The sequence below is a fragment of the Cavia porcellus genome, unplaced genomic scaffold, assembly GCF_034190915.1.
Source record: "Cavia porcellus strain 051 isolate PalLab524CR breed Dunkin Hartley unplaced genomic scaffold, mCavPor4.1 scaffold_7, whole genome shotgun sequence".
Taxonomy (NCBI): Eukaryota; Metazoa; Chordata; class Mammalia; order Rodentia; family Caviidae; genus Cavia; species Cavia porcellus.
In genome coordinates, this window is record NW_026947490.1 from 50,524,685 (window position 1) to 50,538,490 (window position 13,806).

The window sequence follows — 13,806 nt, forward strand, 5'->3', positions numbered from 1 at the left end:
TATTGGGAAGCGCTGCCAGGTTGAAGGAGGTGGGTCATTGGGAGCATCTCTCAGAAAGATATAGTTTTGTCCCCATTTCCACCCTCATCTCTCTGCTTCCTGCCTATCTTGGGTTGAGTAGCTTCCCTCTGCCATAACTTTCTGTCTTGGAGCCAATTAACCATGCACTAAACCTTCGGAACCATGAATCAAATAAACTTCTTTAAGTTTCAGATGTCAGGCAGTTTGCCCCAGTGAATGGAACAGTGAGTAATAGAATGACTTTGACAAGAATTTCTTTGGAGTGGTGGTGGAGAAAACCCTTTCACAGTGATTTTGAGAAAGAATGGGAAGATATCTAAAATGTTTGGATGAACCATGTCCCCCAAAACTCTTATGAGCTCAGAGGTAGGGCTCTTGGACAGTGATTGTATCATGGGGACACTGTGCTTATAGTTGGATTCATCTGCTAGTGAGTTCAGAAGCTGAGTATGCTATTAAGAGGTGGGTCTCATTCATTGGAAAAGGCGAGTCACTGAGATCATGATCTGGAAGTTTACATTTTCCCCCTTGGCTCCTTCCTTTTTGCTCTGCTTCCTGGATGTCAAGATCTAAGTAGCTTTCCACTATACTGTTTCACTGCTTGTGTCTGCCAAGCAGGCGCTGAAACTTCTGCAACAGGAACTAAAATGAACATTCCCTCCTTTAAATTGTAAGTACGGTGTCCCAGCAATGAGAAAATGACTGAGACAATAGCATTTTTGAGGGACGGACTGGTGACACATATAGGAAGGTCAAGAAGGGCTTTCTTCTTTTCTTAAGGGTTGGAGGTAGAGTAGCAGGTTCACATGCTGAAGGCAGTGGTTGGATGTTTATCTCATTCCTTTTGCAATGTGCCCTCTGCCCCCTTGATGCCCTATCATCTTTTCATCATCAGGAATCCTTTCTCCTACTTGTGTTTCCTATGCTGGCTGCCTTGAAGGAATATTCCATAGCCTGGGTTACCTCGTTTTGCCTTCTTTTTAAAAGTATTTTGTTTGTTTCTTCAGAGCGTGCCTCTCTAAAATAATATCATTAGATACTTTTCTGCCTTCTACTCAAGTCTTAGATAATGACTTTTATCAGATCATAGAGGATAAAATGCTTTTCTATGTCAAACAATACATACATTTAGTTCATTTTAAAAGTAGGATTTCAAATCTATTCAGCAGTATTTAATGTCTACATGAGGTGGAATTCCCTCCTCTCATCCCTGTGACCTTTGTCCAAGTCAGGTCTTCCTCTCCTCCCTCCTTGTTTTAAGGAGCCTTCTAAATGGTCACTCCTTGGTTTTGTTGTTCCTTCTGGTCCATTTCCCACATCTACTATCAGAATCTCCTTTCTAAAAAATGAGGCCAACCCTATGTTTTCTCTTGTTTAAAACCTTTCATGTTTTACAAATCTTTATCTTCATTCACAGTTTTTCTTTCTTTGAACTGTGCCTTCTCTATGTTATTCTGCGCTTAACATCAATCCATGTTCATCCTACAGTGCTCAGTTCAGGTGACCTGCATCTGTGAATACCTTTCTGACTTCTCTGTGTAACCCCAAGAGAATTTATTGTTCTTGCTTCTGTTCTTTCAGATGATTTTATATATAACAACACCTTATTTGAAAAGAGCGTAGCTGGTTTTACAAGCATCCTATGCCATTTGTAAAGGTAGACACTGTGACTAATTCCTTTTTGTTTCCTCACTTCCTAGTACAGTTCCTGGTACTCAATAGAGATTTAATCAAATATGGTAAGTGGGTCCTCGTCAAGGGCCAACTTTTATAGTCCACAGGAGTGACTGTCTCAGTAGGCTGTTGCTGGGTGTTGCTGTGGGAATTTCCCTTCCTTGTCCCCACAGGCTCTTTTCCTGGAGATTCTCTTTCTCTACAGTAAAGGATTAATGCATATACAATCCTCCCTGTTTCTAGAGATGTCCCCAGCACTACCATTCTGATGTCTGGTTGTAGCAGCCTATGAAGGTCACTACTGTCCTTGGGTTCATGGAAAAACCTTTTCCAAAAGTCAAGAAGACCAGAGATAAAATGCCAGTGACTAATGCAAAGGTAAGGAGGATATTTTTAGTATGAATAATCTGCCTGTTCCTTCACAGGCAAGCAGAGAGCCATTCACTCCTTTTGCAATTAAGAAACAGATTTTCTTTTTCTCTGGCAATGTCAACACAAGAAATGCCTTTTTTAAGACTCAGCCACAGAAATGTACAGACGTTTTACTCATTCATTAAAAGGCAGTTTTTAAGTGCAAGTCATACTTGAATTATTTTCATTTTCTCAGCCCTTCTTCCATTCCAGTGGATGAGGCTAGCCACTCTGGGTGACCTTTAAGCTAACCTTGCTAATTAACAAGAAGCCATAGACCCAGCAATCAAATCGGAAGCACTACAGACCCCTAGACTGTTCACTACCACAGGATGGTCTAAAATTAGGCCCCTTCTTTGTGTGTTTGAATTATTCTAGATCTCTGGTGTCCTCAGCCACTCATTGAGTGCCTGTGAAAATTCCTGTAATCCAGAAGACATAGAGAAAGTGAAGCACATTTGATAGGAAAAAGGAGTTTAGGAGTCCTTTCTATCAAGGCTGCATGATGCTGGGGTTTCAGTTACCAGTTTTTAAAAAAGTATTTTCATCTGGGGAGTTCAGAAGTTTGTGTCTATTTATCATTACCAAGAGAAATTTCTTATGCTGCTTTTCCTCTTTTATCTGGAGCCCATATCATTAAATTCTTTCATGCAAAAAGAGGAAGCCTTGTGGACAGCACTTCATTATTAGAAACTTTTGCTCCCTTTCCTTTAAATGACGACAGGGATGCCTGCTTACTTCAGGGTTTGCTAGGATGATGATACGCGACCCTGTTCGTGAGCTGTGAAATGCTGTCTTGAGTAAGAAGCAGTGAGCTTCATTCTGAAGGGATATCCTCTGTCATTACAAGGCAGCAAGGGCATGGCATCACTGTGCCTGTTTCGTGATGAAGCTTGAGTCACAAGTCAGAGAGGTCACCTGGAGATTAATTCGTATTTCTAAGCATCGTGTCATTCTGCCTCCTAATTCATGTTATGGATGCTTGAAAGAAGAGTGAGTCAGCCAACACCATTTTCTATAGACTGCATTCACTGTCCTTTGAGGAATTAACACATTTTGTCTTTGAAAAGATTCTTGTCCTTGAGGATCCTTCAACGTTGAGACACAAACAATTGAAATTCATTCATCAGTGCACCCAAGAAATTACCAGCACACACTGCAAGCATGAGTCAAAGAGTATTAAGTGGGAAAGTCTTCTGGTGAGAGGTGAATTTAGACCAAGTTTGAAAAACAGAATCATTATAACTTATAGGCCATATGACCTTGGGCAAGTTACTTAGTCTGTCTGAGCATCAATATGAAAAATTCAAATCTTAATATATTCTGATTAGGATTATTCTAAGGTTTAAATGTAATAATGTTGGTAAAATAATCAGTGACGAGGATATAACAAAAATATATAAATGCAGTATTCATATAGAAGTATAGCAGGTGTGAAGCAATGAAGCCCAGGTGCCCCATCAGCCCAGGCCTGAGTCAGCAGTTGGAATTTGGTGGGGGATGGAGAGGTGGGCAGCACTGTCAGAATGCTATGCCCTTCACTCTGAGTATGTCCGGGACCTGGAGCAGCACACCGCTCCCTTTCAGGTGTGGACATGAGCATGCGCAGAGGGGAGAGCCAGTGAGGCAAGGAACCTTGAGAGGAAGACCCTGTGGCTGGTAGGAACAATGTGAGCTAAGGCAGGTGCAGAAGTGAGCCAGGCAGGAACGGGGAAGGAATGAGCAGGCTTTGTTTGAGAAGAGGGTACATCCTGAGATAGAGGAGCTGTTTTGGTCACAACAGGTAGAGAAATCTTGTAGTGAGTAAACCAAAAAAGAGAGAGAAAATGAAAAACCGGACTTGATGAAATCTAGTTTAGTGGCTGTGAGCTGGGTAGATCAGAAGTACAGGTACAATAAACAAAGGCAGGTTTGCAGGTGGGAGCTCAGGGAAGTTGTGGTCAGCTGTAGGAGCAAGTGTGAAAAGTTCCTCATTCAGAGCCCAGTCCTGACATGAGGCTCCTAGAAGACAGAGCGGGGGGGTTTCTTTGGCTGCTTTGTTACTTACTCTGTTCAGTTAGCGTTATGAAGACCAGAGACTTCTGGAGAGGTCTTCTTCGGTTCAGCCAGCCAAGCTGTCTGCAGAAGTAAATAGGAAACATCATTAAGAATCCAGGCTCCAGGCATCTCCGTTCCTCTGAGGGCTAATCTCTTATTCTCATGACTCAGTAGCAGAGAACCCTGAAGGGAGTGAGACGGTCCTTCAAGCTCTTTTGAACTGAGAGGATTTTCTTAACCAACATCTTTATTTGGCAATACGCTTAAAAATGCAATGCGAGAGGGAAGAAAAGTTGGAAGAGTTTTAATGAGGGGAAATGGAATACCCAAAGGGCTTCTTGCCAACAGAATTTATAGAGTAGATAAGAAATTATTGCAGAATGTGAATGGAATGGGAATAGCAGGGCCAATAGCCTCCCTCTGGTCCCTCAGGATAGCATCTTCTGAAATTTCTAAGATTCTTTCAACATTCATTTATCACAATTTTCCCTGGGATGAGGGACAGCTGGAAAGCAATTCAATAAAACCTTCACCGCCTTACTAGAGAGAAAGTTTTGTTGAAGCTTAACGGTTAAATGCCAGATTTGCAATAAAAATAGTCTAATGTAGTAGAAAAGACAGAAAATTATAACTCAGAGTACTTGATCTCTAGTCTCACCGGGATCCTTTGAATGCTAAGATCGTGATAACTTCACAATATTCCTCTAGTCTTTGATAAATCTAAAAAGTCATGCTGGAAATCTAACTTTAACATGCGGTAATTGTGAAATCTGTAATACTACAGAAGGAAAAATGCAATGAATCAGTATTTTCCCTTACAATGTCTACTTTTGCCTTTTAATGAAAAAGAACGGTTGAGACTCAGTACAGGTCAGTTTTATCCACTGATTTGATGGAATCCATACCCTTGCATTTGCTTCCAGCTTCTTGAATATTGTTTTGATGTGATTCATCAGAATAGGAAATGCACCAAAAGATAAAAATGACTTGATTTTTAAGTTTTATTTCTTTTGAGAATTTTTAAAATTCTTTATTCTTCTGGTATGCATATTTTAATTTAAAATGAATTCAGATTATTCTCAGGACTTGTGGTTAAGCTTAAGGTAGCTATGAGTTTCAATATTAAAAGTGGATTTTCATGATGTTCAAATTTGCATGCTTTTCAAATTTAGTCTTCTTCCTTTTAGCTACAGTGACCCAACTTCAAGTTTACTGCTCTTATTGTTGCCATGGTAATCATGGATGACATCACTGAATCCAAAAGCAGATAATTATCCCATACACTAAATAAGCTTTGGCAATTAAAATAGAGAAGATTAGACTTTGTAATTAAGATCTCAAAGATAAAACTGTTTTCCTACACAGTTTTCTACTTCACATTATAATACATTCATTCTATCTTTCCCCAAGAAATCGTTTCCTAAGAAACATAAAGCATGTTATAGAAACTCTCTGGATTCTTGCCCTTATTGAAAAGAAGCTACCTGCATGTGTGTTACATTTAAAAAGAAATAAGTATTTGTTTGCACATAAGGGTCTTACATGAATTATCTCATTTAATCCTTACAAGAACCCTAAGGAAGATGAGTAATTATGAAAAAATTCATACCCATATTTCAAATAAAGAATTGAAAGCACAGAGACTTAAGTGACTTGCCGAAGTTCACATAAGTAATAAGTGGCAATATGGGGAATTTAAGCACTTTGCGATCACCACCCAGAGTCCATGTGCTTAATCATCTGGAAAAAGCAGCGTTTGGGGAGGTGAAGCCCTGTTAAATCATTTTATAGGGCAGACCAGACCCTTCAGCATCCTTTTTTCTTGTTTTCTTTTTGTTATTTACTTTTTTGGATCTTTTTGGCATAGGATCTTTCCATGTAGTTCAAGCTGCTGTTTAACTCTCCTTTATAGCCCAGGCTAACCTTGGGCTCATGGGGATCCTCCTGTGTCAGCCTGTCAAATGCTGGGATTATAGGCATATGCCAGCGTGGCCTTTTTATCTTCCTACTTCATATGGAAATATTTACCTTTCTTAGAAACTGTTTTCATTTTTCACTCTTCCATATGTACTACCTATATTATTTTTCTCACCTGTAAAACAGGAATACAAGTGCCCATATCCCAAAGTGACTACAAACTTAGTAGAAATATAAGTTAATACATTAAGATATGAGTTTAGAAACTAGGGATATAGCTCAGTGGTAAAGTATTTGCCTAACATACATGAGGGCCTGAATTTGATCCCTAGTAGCTGAGATAACTTCCTTTAGAGAGTTGTAATTCTTATTAGATAAGAAGCAGACTAGCAAGGACATGGTTAGTTTGAAGATGAGGACCCCACCCATACTTTGGATAGATCAAAGTGAGAAGATAGGTAAACGATCATTTACTGATATAATGATCATTTACTGATCATTTACTGATCCTACTGAATAAATAAAGAGTTTATTTGAAGAGCTGGGAATTTGGAGAGTTGGGAATAAATAATAGAGGAAAAAAGGAATTAAAGCAAAATGAAAGCTACCCGCACCAGGTAGTGAAATCAGTCATCTTTATTTTGCCCAGGACAGAGGTGTTTCTCAGGACATTGTGTTTTCAGACCGACACAGGAAAGTCCCAAATAAATTAGGACAAATTTGTCACCCTAATCCATGGCAGAGGCCAGGAATATAAATTGAAAAGATAAATGAGAGGTCTTTTAGAACAAAATTGCCTGGTTATTTATTTTAGGTCATTTTAAAAAAAATTCTACTGCAGTTTATCTCTCCATTTCCCAGTCTTGCCCCAAACCCTCAAAAAATCCTGTTACACACATGATATTGAATCTATATTTTGTGAGAAATAAAGGTACTGGAATGGTATCTATAGAGAAAAACAGTGTAGGGAGGGACAGCACATGGAAGAAAACTTAAAATCATCAGAGGCTACAATTTATGTATTACCAGTTTGTAAATGTAACAAAATAATAGAGCTGGACAGTGATCTTCAGTGGCACCTAACCTCATTCAATAAAAGGTCAGTGGAACACCAACAACTCCCCAACCCACTGACTTACATTATCATCACACAAATGTGAGTCTAAGCGTTATGAGTTGTCCAGTGATTCACCATTATCTACAGATGATGATGTACTCAGTAATACACAGGTTGCCTTAAAAGTAATCTGAACCTCTCAAAAAAATAAAAGGAATCTGTATCTCACAATCAGGTTACCGGAAACAGAACAGATAACGGGCCTTGTTAAATAATCCCATGGAGAAGCAATTAGTAAGCTTTGAGAAGTGGAAGACTTCCTAGGATAAATGACTCAAGTATTCAATAAATAAATGTCAAGGAAAAAGAAGGGAAGGTAATCTCAAAGTTAAGAGACCTAACAGGCATTATGACTAAATGTAATATGTGGACTTTTAAAGATTTTGATGGATACAAATCAATTATAAAAAGTTAATTGTGGAAATCTGGAGGGAAATTCATATTCAATGTTAAGGAGCTATGTTATTTTTAGATGTGGTAGTAATATTATAGTAGAAAAATAGCTTTAACTTTTAGAGACACATTGTATTGTTCAAAAATCCTAATGGAAAAGCATATAGATAGAAGAAAAGGGATTTATTAAGAAAACTGGCTCATAGAATTACAAAGATTGAAAAGGCCCACGGCAATCATCTGACAGCTAGAGATTCAGAGAACCAGTGGACTGTTTGAGTCCCGGTTCAGAGGCCTTAGGTGATAGTGTGGCTCTCGTCTGAAACTAAAGACTTGAGATCTGTGCGATGCTACTGGTAGAATTCTTGGAGCACAAAGGCTCAGGAACTTGAAATTCTTATGTCTAAAGGAAGGAGAAGAAGATGTCTTAGCTCCAGGAGAGAGAGTATCTTTCTGTTTTATCTGGGCCTTAGCTAATTGGATAGTGCTTGCCCACAACTGAAGGTGGGTATTCCTGTCTGTTCCCTGATTTGAGTACCAATCTCTTCTGGAAACACCTTCACAGATGCACCCAGGCACGACACATTCCCAGCCATCAAAATATCCTGTAATCTAGTCAAGTCGACACTTAAAATTAACCACTGCCTTACTGAAGCAGTACTGTGTAAACACAATGCCACAGACTTAGAGGCTGAAAACCATGCACAAGTGTTACTGCCTAATTTATGCCAATAGTGCAGATCCCAGTTTAACTGGGTTGTCCTCAAGGCTGTGACCAGGATGTCTGACAGAGCTGCAGTCTCTGACACTTCAGTGAGAAGTGTCCACTTTCTGGTGCTTGCTGTTGTGGGCAAAATTCAGTTCCTTACATGTTACTAGACTGAGAGTCTTTGCTTCTTTCTAGCAACCAGCAGAAGGTCACCCTCACTTCCTAGGCATCATGTCCCTGCATTGGGCTGCTCACCACGTGGGCAGTAGGGGAAAGTCTCCAGAAAATGCTAATATACTTTTATTATTTAACCATGTACATTCTGTCATGTTTGCCACCTATTTCTCATAAATAGCTCACATATCCTGCCTACATTCAGGAGAAGAGGACTGTGTGAATACCAGGCAGTAGGAGTCTTGGCGTTTCCCTTAGAGTCTGTTCATACATACTCAATGTTTTTGGCAATTTAAATACTACTATTTCAGAGAATAACATTCTCTCAAGGATTTTAAAAAATGATCCAGATATGACAGAAATTCAAGGATATTAATTAAAAAATTTGAACCTGAATTGATTATTGTTGAAATTGCAAGTAATTGTTTATACACACTTTAAGCATCTCTTTGCTAATTTCATAATAACATTCAAAATCTTATCAGATAAATTATTTGGAAGAAGGCATTCGAAATGGTAAATTATTAGTGGAACTGTCACTATCCTGGGAATTTTTGGAGATACTTGAGAAGGACTCTGAGTTTCTGATGTCCCTCAGGCGAACCTAAGCCAATCTATCCTTAAGTACCGGATGAGATGACTTCCACAAGCTAGAGAATTTAGGGACAATCGGGGGCTGATATTTAGGTTGTATAAGTTTCAGTCTATAACAAGCACCTGATACATCACAGTTTTAGACTTGTTCCTAGACTCTGCACTGTCTGTGTCATTACTGTTCTTATACCTTCTTTGGGATCCACATGGCTTTAAATGTATTGTAAAAACTTAGTGTCAATTACATGTTAAAATACTAGGAGGTCTTCTGTACATCTACTGCCTCATAAGTGACATTTGACAGTGCTCGTGTGGCCTCTGAGCTTTTCATTAAGATGCAAAATACTAGAGATGTCACTTAAATCCTGTACCCACACATTCTCTCTCTCTCTCTCTTTCTCTCTCTGTCTCTCTCTGTCTCTCTCTCTCTGTCACACACACACACACACACACACACACACACACACACACACACACACACAAGCACCACTTCTGTGCTGCCCTCTCAGTACTACAAGAACAGTAGATGGGATCCACAGTGTCTGTGATGAAAAGTGCTTTAATTAATGGTACAGTCTTACAGTAGGGGAGGATATATTGTAAATATTCCTTAGAAAGCCAGAGTTAGGAGATGGGAGAGAGGAATGAGGCCTTGCTTCATCACAGAAATCCCTCTCAGATTGGCAGGAACACAAACACAGGCAATTAAAGGAAATGCATCCTGGAACGCCTGTTGTTATTCCTGTGGCTGCCTCTTAACTTGTTGCACTTATCTCATTAGCAAGCAACGAGATGGAATACTCTGTCCTAGGGTCGTGCACTTCCTAGAATTGATGTGATTCTGGAAATGAACTGGGTGGTGAGAAAGTAAGACAAACAGAAGGAATCAGATTCACACTGAATGTAAGCAGAAGCATTGCTGTTTTCCTACATTGCTTTATGACTCAGGGTAAGAATCAGATGATGAGAATCAAGGAGGATGAGTTCCTTGAGCCTGAGCCAGGCACTCACAATCCCCCACCCTGTGGTCAAGCACTCAGGATAAGCAGATGAATCTTATAGAAGTCATGATTAGTTGTTGAGGGAGAGTTGGTTTCTAAAAGGCCTTTGTTCTAGCACAGAGCAGAAGATAGGATGAAAAAATTACAGATCTTGAAGGTCTTAGTGCTCTTTTTTGTTTTCTTATTCTTTTTAGACCATTTTGGTGGTATCGGTTTGGTTATTTAAGGGTCTTGCTCTCTAATGGTTAACAAAGATGTAAAAGTTGAAAAGACCAAGTATTCCCAGAGGTTTGGTACATGAGAACCAAAGGACTTTAGACCCAGAGTAGGCCAGTGATTAACAAGCATCAAGACAGCACAAAAGCGACTGATTGTAAATCATCCTTTTCAAGGCTGGAAGTACTTTTTCCCCACTGTAATTTTTCAAGTCCAGAGAAAGACACGTATAGGTTAAGCACAGAACTAAAAGTAAAGACATCTAGATCTTATCCAGACTCAACTTCAAGCAAGAAGACATAGATGTTATACCTTAATCTCTTTAAGCCTTCGCATCTTATTTTGTCAAGTGAATGGATTAGACTGCCCACCCTAAAATGGTCACATTCTCAAATACTTGTTAGAGACAATGAATAGAAATTATGAGAACACGGCTGTTTCTTAAATTGCAACTGTGATATTTGGAAACCATCTTTTTCCTCCACTATGTCTCTGTTTCCTCATCTAGAAAGTAGGGAGCAGATTGCTTGGTTCCTGCTCATTTATCCCTGGACTCATAGTTGTGGGTCTGTGTGAGGAAGGTCCACAAATCATCAACTGGCTGACAGTTCTGTTAATCAGCAATCATATGAGCCTGTTGGTCATCCCCAATTCTGTGTACTCTTATAAAAGGGTGACATTCCTGCCTGCATAATTATATGGAAAAACCATCTTTAGTCTGGTGACATACGAATATTTAATGGGAACCTAAATGTCTGTTTGGAGGAAGATAAATTCACTTCTAGATGATTTTGACTACATGGGATCCTTTCCTATTTCATTAACAAGAGTATTTTCTGTCTTACAAATCCTTTAATATCTACCTGAGACCATCAGTTCCCAAATACCAGCTTGGGCCAGAGCTTTGGCAGGGCTACTGTAAGAGAGACATGCGTTTGCATAAACAGGAGCTTATATTTGAAAAGAATACATTAACCTTTCCCGATATGAACGATAAATACTTTCAACAATCTCTTGTCTGAGCATTTAAAGGGACAAGAGACAATAATTGCCACCAAAGTAAGTTTTGTGTCCTGCAAGAAGGCTTTTAGGCTGAAAGGAAAATTCTACAACATTATGCATGTCTCTGGGTCTGTTTTACTTTTTCCTTCGTCTTAACGAAGCATTTATTAGTCTACAAACCTTAAGTAAACTTTTTGGGAAAGGTTTTGAATTTAGAGAGAGTCTGCACAAGCCCTATTTCTGCAAAGATGGTAAGATTGCAACTAAATATGCTTATTAAGAAATAAAAAGGACTGAACTCTTCTGAAAAATCAGTAATGAAATAGTCTCTAGGCATATAAATATATTTGTGGCGAGTTTTAAAGAAAATTAAGTCATGGTATATTCTGCTACATTATTTTTAAAATCCGAATAATCTGATAAGAGCATAATTCTCAAATTCTGATGCAGTCAACCATCTGTGATTAAAGGTAAGTGAATGACACATACATTCACTACCTTATCGGCTTCTCCTTTATTGACTTTTCCGCTTACCTCTCTGATCTCAGGTTTCTAATGACAATGGAAAGTGGAGGACTGATGTAGCATCAGCCTCCTCTCCTTCACTTACTAAAGAGGATGACTATGTAGACATAGTTGTTTGTATTTACATGGGGAAAACTACTCTGTTTTGGGCATAAAACTATAGAAATGAGTGACCACCATATTCTATACACCACAAAAGAAACTAGAGCCTCAAAAAATTTGTATTAGTGTATATAACTATAGAGTAGATTCTCAAAATGTAGCCTCCAGACTACTGAATCAAAAACGTGTAGCAGGACCAATATTTGATAGTTTGATAAGACCTTCAACAAATCCTGATACACATTAAAAGCTTATATTATTACACGTGCTCTTCAAGCTTCTCACATGGACTCTTTGTGTACTTTTCTGTTCATCAAAGTTGAAAACTAGATTTCAACCCTAGTTTCTTTCCTAACTAGTTCTACACTCTTGACAGAGATTATGAAATCTTAGGTTTTCATATAAAAATATGATGTCATCTGTTCCACTGACCTTGTAGACTCAGGAGAGTATTTAATAAAAAGTAAAGGCTTTTTCATGAAAAGGGTAACATGATTTATTACATCAAAACCCAAATAAGTCCTTCATAGGAAATTAGCTTATACATCTTATCATGCATCAATTATTTAAAACCTATACTAAAAATTAGAGAGTCTTGAAATAAATAAGAAACAGGAGTCTTGCCTAGGATGCAAAACTAGTTAGTAAGATGCACTACAAACATACACCTTCCAAAGTCCCACATCCATACGAAAATATTGAGCAAATAGTGTATAGGAGCTGTTGTAACTCATTCATTTTTGTGATGTGAAATTCTTTGAGTCATAGATTGCCTTGAGAAACTGATAAAATTGGGATTTTTTCTCCATAAAAGTATAAATATGCTTGAAGTTTCAAAGTATTTGTAAAATAATGCTTTCTACATATTGACTAACTTTCTTAAGACTCATTTGTAGGATTATATGTTAAGAACCTCCAGTTCTGAAATAAGCAAGAGAGAGCAATCAGCAAAATAAAGAACTGGGTATTCCCAGAGGTCTTTTTGAGACTCCTATGGTTGATAGTCTCTAAGTTTCTCTTTTGACTGACTTCAACAAACAGAAATGTTGAAAGTAACACTATGATACTTTGTTGAAATGTTGAAATTAATCCATTCAAGATTCACCAGGTTCATGGCACAGGTGTAATTAGCATGTCTTGTGATGGGCAGCTTGCAGCACTGGTAGTGTGTGCATGACTGTCCCATTGGGTGGCTTTTTATTAATCTTGTTAGTAAAAAGAAGTGACTATACCCATTTGTAACACCACTAGTACAAGCTTCTGGGTGGGCCAATCATATATGTAACAGCTGTGGTTCAAGTCTGAGGAAAGATGTTATGCTTTAAGAAAGTGGAAACATTTTCTCTTATGGCTTTGGAAGCCTTGAGATGCCCATATAAGAAAGAGAAACCTACCTTGATGGAGAAAATATTAAGAGAAAGAGATAGTGAGAGACCTAGCTGTACCAACATAGATAAACCTAGATAAACTCAGCTCAGCTCTTTCTACCCTGTAGAGGGATGGGAATGAGCCATTTTGAGTGTCCCTAGGAGTGAAGTCACCAGATGACTGCAGGCCCAGCAGACTCCATAAGGAGCAGAAACAAATATCCAGCTGGAGATGTGTCCAGACCATAAAATCATGACAGAAACTACAACTATTCTTGTGTTAACTTGGGATGGTTTCTTTTGCTGAAGTAGATCGTACCAGAAACAAAGGACTGGGGAAAAGATAAAGAACTAGAAAATTAATGGCTTGTGACCAAAGAATAGTATGATGATTAACTGGCCTAGAACAGTCAACAAGGAAATCTATGTGAGAAGGGAGATTGAAAAAATGAGGAATTGTGAGTTCATGCCAAGTTTTGGGAGTTACTGGAAGTAATTATGTTCTCAGGCATTTCTGTATCTAGAATAAGGGATGCAGGTCACTTT

General features: G+C 38.6%; 1 long non-coding RNA gene across 2 annotated transcripts in view; it reads right to left on the reverse strand.

Annotated features, from left to right (window-relative positions):
- Positions 1-13,806, reverse strand: part of LOC106027407 (uncharacterized) — an 85,071-nt gene that overhangs the window by 11,120 nt on the left and 60,145 nt on the right. For both annotated transcript variants that reach the window (XR_002790907.2, XR_010048831.1), the window contains exon 4: positions 4,154-4,224. This is a non-coding gene — a long non-coding RNA (uncharacterized LOC106027407). The remainder of the gene's footprint in view (positions 1-4,153; positions 4,225-13,806) is intronic.